This window comes from Rattus norvegicus, chromosome 11 (assembly GCF_036323735.1).
Source record: "Rattus norvegicus strain BN/NHsdMcwi chromosome 11, GRCr8, whole genome shotgun sequence".
Taxonomy (NCBI): domain Eukaryota; kingdom Metazoa; phylum Chordata; class Mammalia; order Rodentia; family Muridae; genus Rattus; species Rattus norvegicus.
In genome coordinates, this window is record NC_086029.1 from 90579172 (window position 1) to 90591552 (window position 12381).

At 43.4% G+C, this 12381-nt stretch overlaps 1 pseudogene; it reads left to right on the forward strand.

The window, feature by feature from the left end:
• The first annotated feature begins 6251 nt into the window (after nucleotides 1-6251).
• On the forward strand, nucleotides 6252-8704 carry Rpl13a-ps5 (ribosomal protein L13A, pseudogene 5; annotated as a pseudogene).
• Nucleotides 8705-12381: the final 3677 nt, after the last annotated feature.

Below are 12381 nucleotides of genomic sequence, written 5' to 3' on the forward strand. Positions count from 1 at the left end.
TGAGGAAAAAGAATACCCTTGGCTGGGAAGGGAGAGGCAAAGATTAAAACAGAGACTGAAGGAACACCCATTCAGAGCCTGCCCCACAGGTGGCCCATACATATACAGCCACCCAATTGGACAAGATGGATGAAGCAAAGAAGTGCAAACCGACAGGAGCCGGATGTAGATCGCTCCTGAGAGACACAGCCAGAATACAGCAAATACAGAGGCGAATGGCAGGAGCAAACCACTGAACTGAGAATAGGTCCCCCGTTGAAGGAATCAGAGAAAGAACTGGAAGAGCTTGAAGGGGCTCGAGACCCCAAAAGTACAACAATGTCAAGCAACCAGAGCTTCCAGGGACTAAGCCACTACCTAAAGACTATACATGGACTGACCCTGGACTCTGACCCCATAGGTAGCAATGAATATCCTAGTAAGAGCACCAGTGGAAGGGGAAGCCCTGGGTCCTGCTAAGACTGAACCCCCAGTGAACTAGACTATGGGGGGAGGGCGGCAATGGGGGGAGGGTTGGGAGGGGGACACCCATAAGGAAGGGGAGGGGGAGGGGGATGTTTGCCCGGAAACCGGGAAAGGGAATAACACTTGAAATGTATATAAGAAATACTCAAGTTAATAAAAAAAAAAATTAAAAAAAAAAAACTGAGGAAGTGAACAACCCAGAAGCCTCAGGAAAGGCCTGAAACTAACTAAATATACTAAGTCCCTTCCTCCTGAAGCTTATATGGGCTGCCTTGGCTGCCAAGAAACAGTATAGTACAGTGCTGTTGTTCAGTATCCTTCAGGTCCCAGCTTTTTTGAGGCATCATTCATGATGGCTGTATCCATGCTGGGCAGGGGATTTGGTGATATAGCATCCATGCTGGGAGGGGATTTGGTGATGCAGCAGCCATGTTGGAGGGGGATTTGGTGATGCAGCTATCTCTGAGTCATTCCTGCTCCATGAGTAACCACTTGTCCTTCTCCTGTGACCACAAGAAACATGTTGGTTCACTAACCTGGATTTTGGTGATGTCTTTCCTTTGGCTTGTCATAAGTTACTCATATCAACCAGGGAAGAGTGTCGTACGATATGCTGCCACAGGGGCTGACTCCTGACTTTGGGATAACTGATTGCCTCTCTGTCTGGTCCTGAGCACGTTCCCAGAACTGTTCCTTACCACACTGTCATTTTGAATATGCAAAGAAAAGAGTAGTGGAGACTCACTGGCCATTTACTGTTGGTGACAGATCAGAAGACCCATTTCTACCTGCAAAGTCTCCATAGTCCAGAGAACCAAGGAATGATAGATGCCCCATTACACAGCTTACAAAGCACAGAGAGTTCCTCCCACAGTGACTTGGTCCTACATAGCTGCCCACAGCAGCCTCGTGTCTGCCCTGTCCAATCCAGTGAAATCTAAGTATAATTACAATTTAGTCTATGTTCTTGGGCAGCCACTGATGCCCTGAATTCACAGCTTCTGTATCAGGCAGTATAAATATTTTTAAGAGAGCTGAAAATTCTTTCAAATAGTGCAGCTCTGAGTGATTTGTAGGATAAATTTCTCCAATGAAGAAAGATTATAAAAAAACTCATGCTGTCCCTTTAGGCCCAGGACTGTGACTCTGACTCTGCAGTACATGCCACTTAGCACCCCTGGCACTCTTCCTGCCATCCCCATGTGGGTCCTGCCATCCCTTGAGACCAGAAGCTCCTTGGCAGTCATGTCTGCCTTTGATTAATTTTATGTTCCCACAGAATTGAGGACATGAAAGACTTCAGTGAATGACTCCAGTAAACGTATACCATATTCTAAATAAAATTGTAATTTAATTTAACATTCTTTATCTTATATTGGCTAAAAACAGTTGTATTCAATACAATGGTTTAAAAAAATAATGCTGGTAAAGAAGAACAAATGTTGAAATTGGCTGTAGATCAAGTAAGAATCAAATTAATTTCCTCTTCTCCAGAGGGAAGACTGGTTCTTTGGAGCATACATGGTAAGCAGGAGGCTGAGGGCAGAAAGGCTGAGCTCAGTGCCCCAGCAAATATGTGTTCACATGTGTGAGCTCTACTACTTGGGACTTAACTCAACCACTTGCAAAGGACTCTGGGATGACATTTGAACTCGTAATTCTAAGACAAAAGGCAACATGGAGTGGCATGTCAGAGACCAGGTTTTAGACCCAGACCCGACATTGAGGAATTGTTTTTCTGAAGCTTTGTCTCCTGGTGACAGCCTGGGCTGTAACCAAACTTCTGTCCTTCCCAGGGCAAAGGCAGGAAGAAAGTGAAGCTGAAGGAAGATAATACTCGAGGAGCAAGGGATGTCACTATGAAGGCCGATGGTCCTGATGCTTATAAACATCCATTTTATTAGATTTTTGGATGAATAAACTGGTAGAGCAGATATATGCCCCAGTTCTCTTAGTCATTGCTAAAACTGTTGCATGTGTCTGTTGAGAGACACAGGTTGGTCCTGAAGTGGTTATGCTTGCTAGGAACTCCTGAAAACACCTCTGTCTGAGCAGCTAGGATCGGCACTGTGTAACCAAGTACTTAGTTGAAACTGGGTCAGCCCCACGTTTGTCTAATCAGTGTGAGCTACAGATGTGAACATATCAGGTAAGCCAATAAAAATAGGTTCGAGGGCAGTTCTGAGATTTTGTTTGTTTGGTTGTGTGGTTGGTTGGTTAGTTTGGTTTTTTGTTTGCTTGCCTGTCTAACTTTCTCTTTCAGAATCCCTCCAAATACTAGTCCAGTTTTCCTTTGGTATCAACAAATAAAATGAAATACAAGACTATTCAAAAATAAGGAGAGGGTGGGCCAGACAGAAAGAAGAGGACAAAGGTCTAATACCCGTGACCTCATTCCATCCATGGAACAGCTTTTGAGGGAGGTGCTCAAGGTCACATAGCTGGTAAGTGACTCATCTAGGACCATGTCATCCATGACTGACCTTTACATTTTGATCTCTTAGAAACTAAAGGGAGGATTTATATCTATATTTCTTGGCAGCAAGCCTTAAGCTCTCCCTGGCACCCTCCAAATATCTAAAAGTCTCTGTGCTCATTTGGAATCTTTGCTCTAGACTATGGCACTGACCAGGATTCCATGGGTCATGCTAGAAATGTGATGTGTCCAGTGCAGCTACAGATTCCTTTTACTGTTTAGAAAAATTCTAGGCAATTTGGAAAGGTTTTCTGGCCCAAGATAATCATATTTAAATATCTTGATCTCGTTTATGATTACAGCAACTCTGTTCCTTATTCTATGTAGTTATGGCAACAAAGGAATGTGAATATGCCCAAAGAGGACTGCTAACCTTAAAGTTACTTTGTTAACCTCATTCAACCTCTATGTGATGTTATTTCCTGTATTTGTAGATGGATGACTTTATAAGAGGAAACTAACACAGTGCCAATGTTTGGTTGTGTTGGGTGAGGGAGAAGAAGCTGGTGAATGGTTGAGGAACATTTTATCAGCAGTAATACTGGCCTATAGTCATTGTTCAAGGCATGTAACCTCATTGGACCCAGTTTTATCCACAAAGTAGGATTCAGTGCTTACAATCCTTTTCTCCCCAAGGATGAGGTTGGAGAGTTCATTTGAAAACATTTTGTAGGTGGCAAAGTTCTATTAAATTCCTATTACTTGGGAAGAGACTACTTTTGGTGTGGTAAGGGAAGGGGCAAGGTACTAACCATGGGACTAAGGCATAATATCTTTATTTCTTTTGTTCTAATTAGCCAGAGAGGTGAGATTCATTTCTCCTCAGATGGTTTAACAAGTGGGAACCAGGAACAGGAGCCATGAGTTTGCAGGTCTCTTTCTCTTTGGAGGAAAATGTGCGGCTATCCAACTGTTTTCTCCACCAGTCTCCCTGACAATGAATGATGATGCCTCCCTCATCAGAGGTCCCATATCACTTCAGAGAAGCCTTGTTAATTCATCACCACCTTGTGTTTGGGAATGTGCACACATCTGTGCAGTGTCAGTGAGCCTATCTTCCTCCCCAGAGAGTTAGCTCATGGTATTGGTACTCCATGTCTACCCTCTTCAAGTACCTGGCACATGGAAGAAACAACATTCGCATATACTGGGTACATAAGTAAATGGCTTGCATGTGAGAGAGGTAGCGAAACTGAGTATTGAAACCTTTTAAGATGTCTCAAAGCTCCAGTTTAATTTTAGCATTTGCTAATATGTGAAAATAAGCAAGACATAACCTAGAGGAGCCTTGGGACATTAAATCAGAGATCTACAGTGAAACTTACCTGCCTAACTGAAAGAAATATAGAAGCAAAATGAGGGGCGGGACAGTGTGATAGTTAGTGTCCTGTACCAATGTGGCTGGGTGGTAGCGCTCTGTTATTTAATCAAATATGGATTAATCTGGGTGTCACTGTGGACACATTTTGTAAATGTGGTTAACATATACAGTTGGTTGACTTTACATAAAAGCAGATTGCTCTGAATGACAGCTACAAGTAACAGGTGAAAGCTTTGAGAATAAGACACTGAGTTTTCTCAGAAAATATGTGTGTCTTGATGATCAGGTTTTGCCTGAGCCTGGAACCTACAGGCCTGCCTTTCAACCTCCTTTCACCACAGTTCCCTCAGTCAATGCATGAGAATTGTTTAAATTCCTTCCCTTGGGGAGGTATAAAGCCAATCTACCCCTCTTCCTGAAGTCCATACAATAAACCAACAAACCCAGAGGCATGCTTCTACCAAAGTTCACTCTGGGAAGCCAGTTAATTTATTGAACTGTCTTGGAGAGCTTGGGTGAGAAGCTGCTCACCGGACTGTAAGCACCATTCTTCCTTCTGTAGCACCTGAAAAGCCTTACCCAACAGGGCTAAGGGCTTCCCCTGTGGCCTATTGATGAGCCCTGCCAACTCCTCTTCTGTCCCCACATACTCAAGCCCCATCCTCAGGACAGGTACAGTTCCTAGATAGTGGGAAACAGGTGTACACTCAGGAAAGAATCTTGTGTCCTATTCCTACCACAGTATAAACCATCGAAAAGCTAGCTGGGATGATCTTTGCAAGAGGGGCGCAGCTGAACTCGCCAAGATAGCAGCTGCTTGCCTCACAGAACAATCACTCAGGACAGGAATAAGTAAACTAGGCATATAATATGTACAGCTTCAAGGACTATACATTTATAACATATTGAATATATCCCTACATAGACACAAGTAATTTCTAGAAAACACTGATGGGGATGAGTGTGTTGATCAATATGGAAGGGTAGGAAGTGAAGGACAGAACTGAAGGAGAGAGCCAGAAACCTCACTGTCTGAACCACAGGAGACAGAGGCTGGAAACTCGGCACAGCTGTTTCTCTATCTTCCTTGGAAACTGCAGAGAGCTGGAATGCTTTCTACCTCCTCAGGTCTTCCTGGAGTTGGGCTGCCACTTGTCTCTCGGGCTGACTGTTAAGGATGCAGACTTTAAGAAAGAGGCCCTAAAGGGGAGGAAAGGGCAGTAGGGGCGGCAGCAACCCATAGCATCCTACAGCATCCCACAGCAACCCCCAGCATCCTGCACCACAGCGTTGGATCTGCTGGTGTGGGTGTTCTGGTACTCCTAGTTATTACAGGCTCCCTCTGAGGCTGGGGAGTTTCTTTGATTAATGCCTTCATTAAAAGGTCTCCCCTAATCAATCAGCTATGGCATATGCTTATAAGAAGAAAGTTTGTTGGGGTTCCAGAAAAGGCCTTGTGTCTGTGAACGAAGAGTTTATAGCTGAGTGGGTCTTTTTACAGACACTGCTTGCCCTTCACCCATCCCTCCCACTTTCCTGTACCCCCCTTCCCCTTCCCGCCCCTCCTTCCCATGCCACAGGCATTTTATGACAGAATAAATTTAAACCCTAGTTGGCACATTTTTTTTTCTCAGAAAGATAAGTTTTCAGCTACCTCAATAATTAGCTCATTTGGGACAGGAGGTGCTATCTCTGACACTCCTTCGTTGTTGTGACAGCTACATTAATTATTCTCTACCTCAGTGTTTCAGCTTGAGATTTTAGGCCTGTGTTCACATTGTTACTTGCCCTGTGCCTACTGCGTGCCAGTCCTTGAGCTTGACGCTGGAACCAAAGAGGATGAACACAATAGGGCCACATTTTATCCACCACCAAAACATGGACATTTTAAACGTTATGCTGGGAAGGGGACTGAAGTGGGGGCAGGAATTAAGAGAATAAAAGGCTGAAGATCAAAGCGTGCTGTCACTATGTCAGGTGGCTACCAAGATGGTGGAGGGGCAGATCCTTGTGCCTGAGGGCAGAGGCCATCTTCTTGGCATCCTGGTAGCCACTGTGGCCAAGTAGATACTGCCAGGCCAGGAGATAGTGGTTGTACACATTGAGGGAATCAACATTTCTGGAAGTTTCCACAGAAACAAATTAAGTTACTTGACCTTTCTCTAAAGGCAGATGAGTACCAACCCTTCCTGAGGTCTGCGCTACTTCTGAGCTCCAGCAGCAACTTCTGATGCCTGACAAGACCAAGTGAGGCCAGGCTGCCACAGAATGCCTCGAAGAGTTGCTTGGGATCCCTCAGTGCTATGCTAGGAAAAAACTCAAATGGAGGTTCCTTCTGCCCTCAAGGTTGTGTGACCGAAGTCTACCAGGAAGTTTGTATATCCGGGTAGTCTGGCTAATTGAAGTACCAGGCATTGATAGACAGTCTTGAAGAAAAGCAGAAGCAGCAAGCTAGGACCTGCTATCAGAAGAAGCTGCTCGTGAGGCTATGGAAGCAGGCAGAAAAGAACATGGGGGAGGGGATCAGCAAAAAAGTTCTTAAGACCAATGGATCCCTAATGAGAGCCCAATAAAAACTGTGCTTTAAAAAAGAACCCTCCCCCAAGAAAAACCAAAAACCAACTTATGAAACCAACTTATACACAAAAAAGAAACCATTTTAAAAAGTGAGTTGTGGCAAGAATACCTTCACCATACATGGGATGCTGGCTGGTATCTTGGTGTTCAACTTCTCAGCTCCCTGAATGATCCTGGCCATAAGACTACCACGTTAGTGACATCAAGTTCTTCCTATCACATCAGACCAAGAGATTCTACATCTGAGTGAGGCAGAGGATGCTTGTCTTGGAGACTGGCTGCTTTGCTTGGTGGGTTGATGTCCTGTTCTCTCTACTTTCCTGCAACAGGAAAACAGACCAGGGTTTTGTTCTTAAGGCCAGTGAGTACTATTTCACTGTGTGCACTCATTGTGTCTTCTTTATAGCTTGTCGATGGTGTTGAGGTAGCTGTATGGATCCCCTGGTGCACTGTTATGAATGGTGCCATGGTAGATATGTACATGCTGGCTATACTATGTAAGTAAAAGTTAAAAATACAGTTAGTCTTCAAAAAGTCATATAAACAGGCCAAAGTATTCTGCTGGGAAGACACGCAGTGATAGCTCTGGGAGGGGACATCCAAATGGCAGAAAAGTTAAGGAAAGTTGGAAAACTTTTGTGCTTTAATATTACAAGCTTCTTTTCTGGTATACACAGAAGCCAACCCAGGCTGTGACAGTGACAGAGCAGAGTTAGGCTCATGGAAATATCTCCTTCTTTCTGCCCCAAAGGAACCACAGCAGCATCTCTTGGTTTTCTCTGGCCAGGAGGAAAGCAAGCAGCACCCCCTTCTCTGACAGCTTCTGCAGAATTCACCATGGAGTCTGATTTTAAACAAACTAACACACAGCCAGTAGCTGATAACTATTGAGTTCTATTTATCAGAGACTCTTTACAGCAACTGCACAAGACAGATGACGATGTCATTGCCATCTTAGAGACAGGAAAACAAAGCAGAAAGGCCATGACTCACCCAGGGCCATGTGATTAGTGAGAAAAGAGATGAGACCCAGGCAGCTTGGCTCCAAAGCCCATGATAACAACCACTGTGCAACACTGCTTCCTACCAGCCCCACAGTGATGCTCTTGACATTTGTTTAAATGTCTCAAGCCATAGCCCAAGCTGATTTATTTTTGAGTATATAACAGAGTGATCTACTGAAGAACTGAGTATGTCAGCTTATAACTAGACTCCTGGACAACAGAGTTACAAATATTTCAAAACTAGCTAGAAAACACCTTTTTTTCTTGCTCTGAATAGGTTTTTTCCTTGCCCTCTGCGCACACCGTGAGCTTTGGGTGAACGGGGAGAACAGCTTGTCCCTGTATTCATAATTCCTTCCAGAAGCTAAGTTCTCAGTCTCCCTGGGTCTGAGCAAAAGCAGCAAAGTACATCCAGCTGTCTCAGAATTGCAGAGAGCGGAGCAAAGTCTGCATGGGTGAGCCACCCTTGGAGACAGGGATGTGTCGGGGGCTCCCTCAATCCCAGCATTCCACACGGTAGGACCTTGTTGCTGTCTTTAATTTCCTGTCCTTTGATGCCCGGTTGCTTCCCCACAGCAGCAATGGAGGGTACCCTCTGGCTCCCGAGTCTGACTTCACTCTACCTTAGTTTCTCCAAACACAGCTGATGTTGACTTGCTGGCAGAGCCTTTCTGTCGTAAAGCTCTGGGCTGCCTGTGCCAACTGAAGGAGCTCACAGAGCTTCCCCCTTTCATCTCCTCTCCTTGTGAGAAAGAAGGGCTTCATTCTTCCCAATGTATCCTGGCTTCATCCTTCCCAGCTCGTTCCAACATTCATCCCTACCAACTCCATCTCATCTGTCTCTTCAGTCCCCCCCCCCCCAGCCCGCAACACTCTCTCTCTCTCTCTCTCTCTCTCTCTCTCTCTCTCTCTCTCTCTCTCTCTCTCTCTCTTTCATGTAGACAGCAGATAATGGATCTCTGACTGATTTCACTGGACCTACACCTGGCCTAACTTTCTTTTCAGCCATTCTCTTTCTACTCCTTGCAAACCCCAAGCATAGACAAGGCTATACTTCTGAAAATTACAGGAAAGGCCCCAAATGTCACTTCTAGCCAGTATTAGAATCCTTCCTCCTATCTCTGCCAGTAACTTGCTCTGAGATCCTAGCCAAGACTTCTCTTTTAGACATCATTTCTCAGACATTTGCTTTCAAAGGTCTAATGATTCACTTGGATAGAAATGTTTTTCAGAACCCCAATATGCACGAGAGGAATGAGGCAAACTACTCAGGAGAGAGAATCTGGGTTTGTCTATAACTGTGTGCACGTATGCATGTATGTTTACATGTGTTTAAAAGCCAGTGGGATCACCAGTAACACAAGTTAGCAATTTAGCCTTTCTGTTTCCTAAAAATTCCTACTCTGTTCACGGAGATGGGATGTCTTTTAAAATGTTATCCTGACCACTTGGCAATAATCAGTTGGAGGGCCTTCCCTTGGGCCTCTAGCATTCCATAACTGCCTGTTGTTTATTTAGAATTGAGGCCCCATAAGATTTACCCCGTCAGTGTTAACCTGTCTGTTGGTGTGATTCTTACTCAGTTCTTGTTTAGTCAACCCTGGTGATGAGACCTCATGAACACACAAACAACACTATGCAGACTGAGTAGGCTGGATTTATATATTTAAAGTAATACTAATTGAAACATTATGACATATGGAGCAACAGTTAAAGGAGAGGGCATGGATTCATGGATTCTAGAGATGAAAAGGGGGGATTGTGGGCAGAACTGTGGAGAGACTGGGGAGAACTGGGGGAGATAGAAAAGGGGTACTGTGGGGTTCTCAGGAAACACTGGGGAAAGATAGGAAGGGGGACTGTGGAGGGGCTGGGTGCAATTATATTTCAACTTCAAAAAAATAAAAATTTTTGTTTTAAAAGTGTGGTTCTGTCTCCATGGACAGAGTTGATAGCTACAAGAAAAATATACAACTTTCAGCAGAGAGAAACAGCTATGAGAGAAACAGGAAGATATATAGAGAGCGTGGAGTGGGGAAAGGGAGAGGGAGGAAGGGAGAGAAGGAGAGAGGGAGAGAGGGAGAGAGGGAGAGAGGAAGAGAGGGAGAGGGAGAGGGAGAGGAAGAGGGAGAGAGAGAGAGAGAGAGAGAGAGAGAGAGAGAGAGAAGAAAGTGAAGGTTGGAGAGGGAACATAGCAAAAATAGCAGGGCTATCAGGAGGATGAGTAGCTGAGGGAGGGGAGCCCATGCAATGGAGGGGATTTAAGGTAAGAGTGGATGTGAGAAGGGCTACCTATGATGCTAGCATGAACTTTGAAATGTGTAATTGGTAAGTGTGGTATTGATGGAGGCTGGAGGCCAGCATGCATACTTGTATGCTAATAGGCACCAGAAATAGCCATTTGTCCCTTCTGCCAACGGTAATGGAAACCGCTCCTTTGGTAGAGAAGAAACTGGCTTCACAATTCCTGAAGAATGCCAGAATGTGAGGAACTAGAGTTTCCTTTGGACCTAGCAGGTATCACCGTTCAAGTTGAGTTTCCCTGTGATAACATGGAAAACCTCTGATTGATGTTGCAAAATTCAATTTGTAGGACAAAAGATGAAAGCAATAAGAGAGGGGAAAGCGAGGGAGGGAGAATAAAGAGAAGTGGAAAGAAAGAATAGAAGGGGGAAAGGTAGAGGAAAGAGACTAAAGGGAAGAAAGATGGAGACCATGGAGGGACACTGGGAACAGAAAATGAATAAAGAAAAAACAGAATGTAGCGATGAAATGAAAGAAGGAAGGATAAAGAGAGAAAACGGACGGAGGGAGAGACAGGGGAATGAGAAAGAGAAAAGAGGAAGAAAGGTCACACCTCCTATTATTTGCTAAAATGAAACAAAACAGTCAAGCAAATATAAAATTTTACATAAACCAAAGCCTGAGATTATTTTTTAAAATAAAATCTGATAACAGGACCTCCTGAAAGATCTTATCATTGTACGGGTTTGTGAATGTGAAGGATCCCTCCCTGATTTTCTCAGTCTGGAAATAGAGCTGGAAATGGTGTTGAAGCATAGCATAGTCAACTAGCAGGGGAGGCCAGGGTCACAGTGGCAGCATAGAGAGTCAATGATAGCCCATGGTGTTGTTCTAAGCATGCGTTCTACAGAGAAGGGACAGTAGGAGGGCAGGAAAAGGGAGTTTGTTGAAATTCACTCATTCATGAATTGCTGAGATGACTGTGTTGGTTTTCATTTAACTTCTGATTAAGATATGTGTTCATAATAATTAATAATGGACCAATGTGTGCACAAGAAAACAAGCCTAGAAGCTGAAAAATATTGAGGAAAATATGCATTTTAAAACTCTACATTTTCAGTTTTCATATAGAAGAGGATTTTGAAGAGTATTAAATTGAATACTATTAGGCACAGCCAGGTAATTATATACTAATTGTCACAGAGATTAACCACATCCTTTTATATAAAATCACGTGGTCATGTGAACAGAGTATTAGAAATTTGTGTTGAAGAATGTTTATCACATTGCTACTCCTGAAGAAAAGTTTTGAAATGACATAAATACTCCTTGACAGAACCACAATTAAATATACAAAATATTAAAAACAAGTTTTTATTACTCTCTACAAGCCATAATTTTTAGAGCACCTAATAATGAAGCAGAATGTTCATTTTGTTACAAAAAGTAAAACAATTTGTACTGGGAAAATTATCTTAATTGTGAAATAAAACAATGAAACCAATATATATTTTATAGGTCTGTGCAAAACAAAAGACTTTCATAGCATGTGATTATGGATAATTACAGCACTCTTATGTATCCTTTATTTTTTCCCAAGTGTTCTTCAGTAAACTTCACTACAGGAACAAAATCCCCGCCTCCTCCTGACCTCCTCTTCCAGGGCACCTTCCCCTTTTCAACAGTTTCTGCCTATATGAACTAGTATTTCACATTTAACAATGGGTTTTAATTTTATTTATTCATCTACATATCGCTCACCAAATACTTCCTGAGTGCTTAGGACATGGTAATGATGGAGAGAGAATACATCAGCACAATGAAAGCTAATGTACAAGACTATAGCCAACACCGTGATTAATGGAGCAAAACCTCTAAACACTCCAATGACCATCAGGAATCAAACTGGGATCCTCTACCTCGAACTCTTCTGCCTTCATTCACTACTCAGTCTTATAGCTTGACTTTCCACGATTCATCTCTTTGATGAATCTTATCTGCATGTATTCTTGCCTGCTCCCAAACTTGCCTGTGTTTGTCAGGAAGTAAATTACTAGTGAGGAACATATGTACATACATATACTAGGATCATGGACCAATCACTTCTTCTGTCAACAACCCAAGACCCTCTTCTTCTATGTATCAGACCTATGGAATCCCAGGTGAGAGACAGGAGTTGTTGATAAGCTCAACTGTAAATACCAAGCCATGTTCCCAGTGAGAACTCTCTATAGCCAGAGAAAATACGTCTCAATTGCCCAACCTCTAGATATTGGAAAAATAAGAGAAGTAAT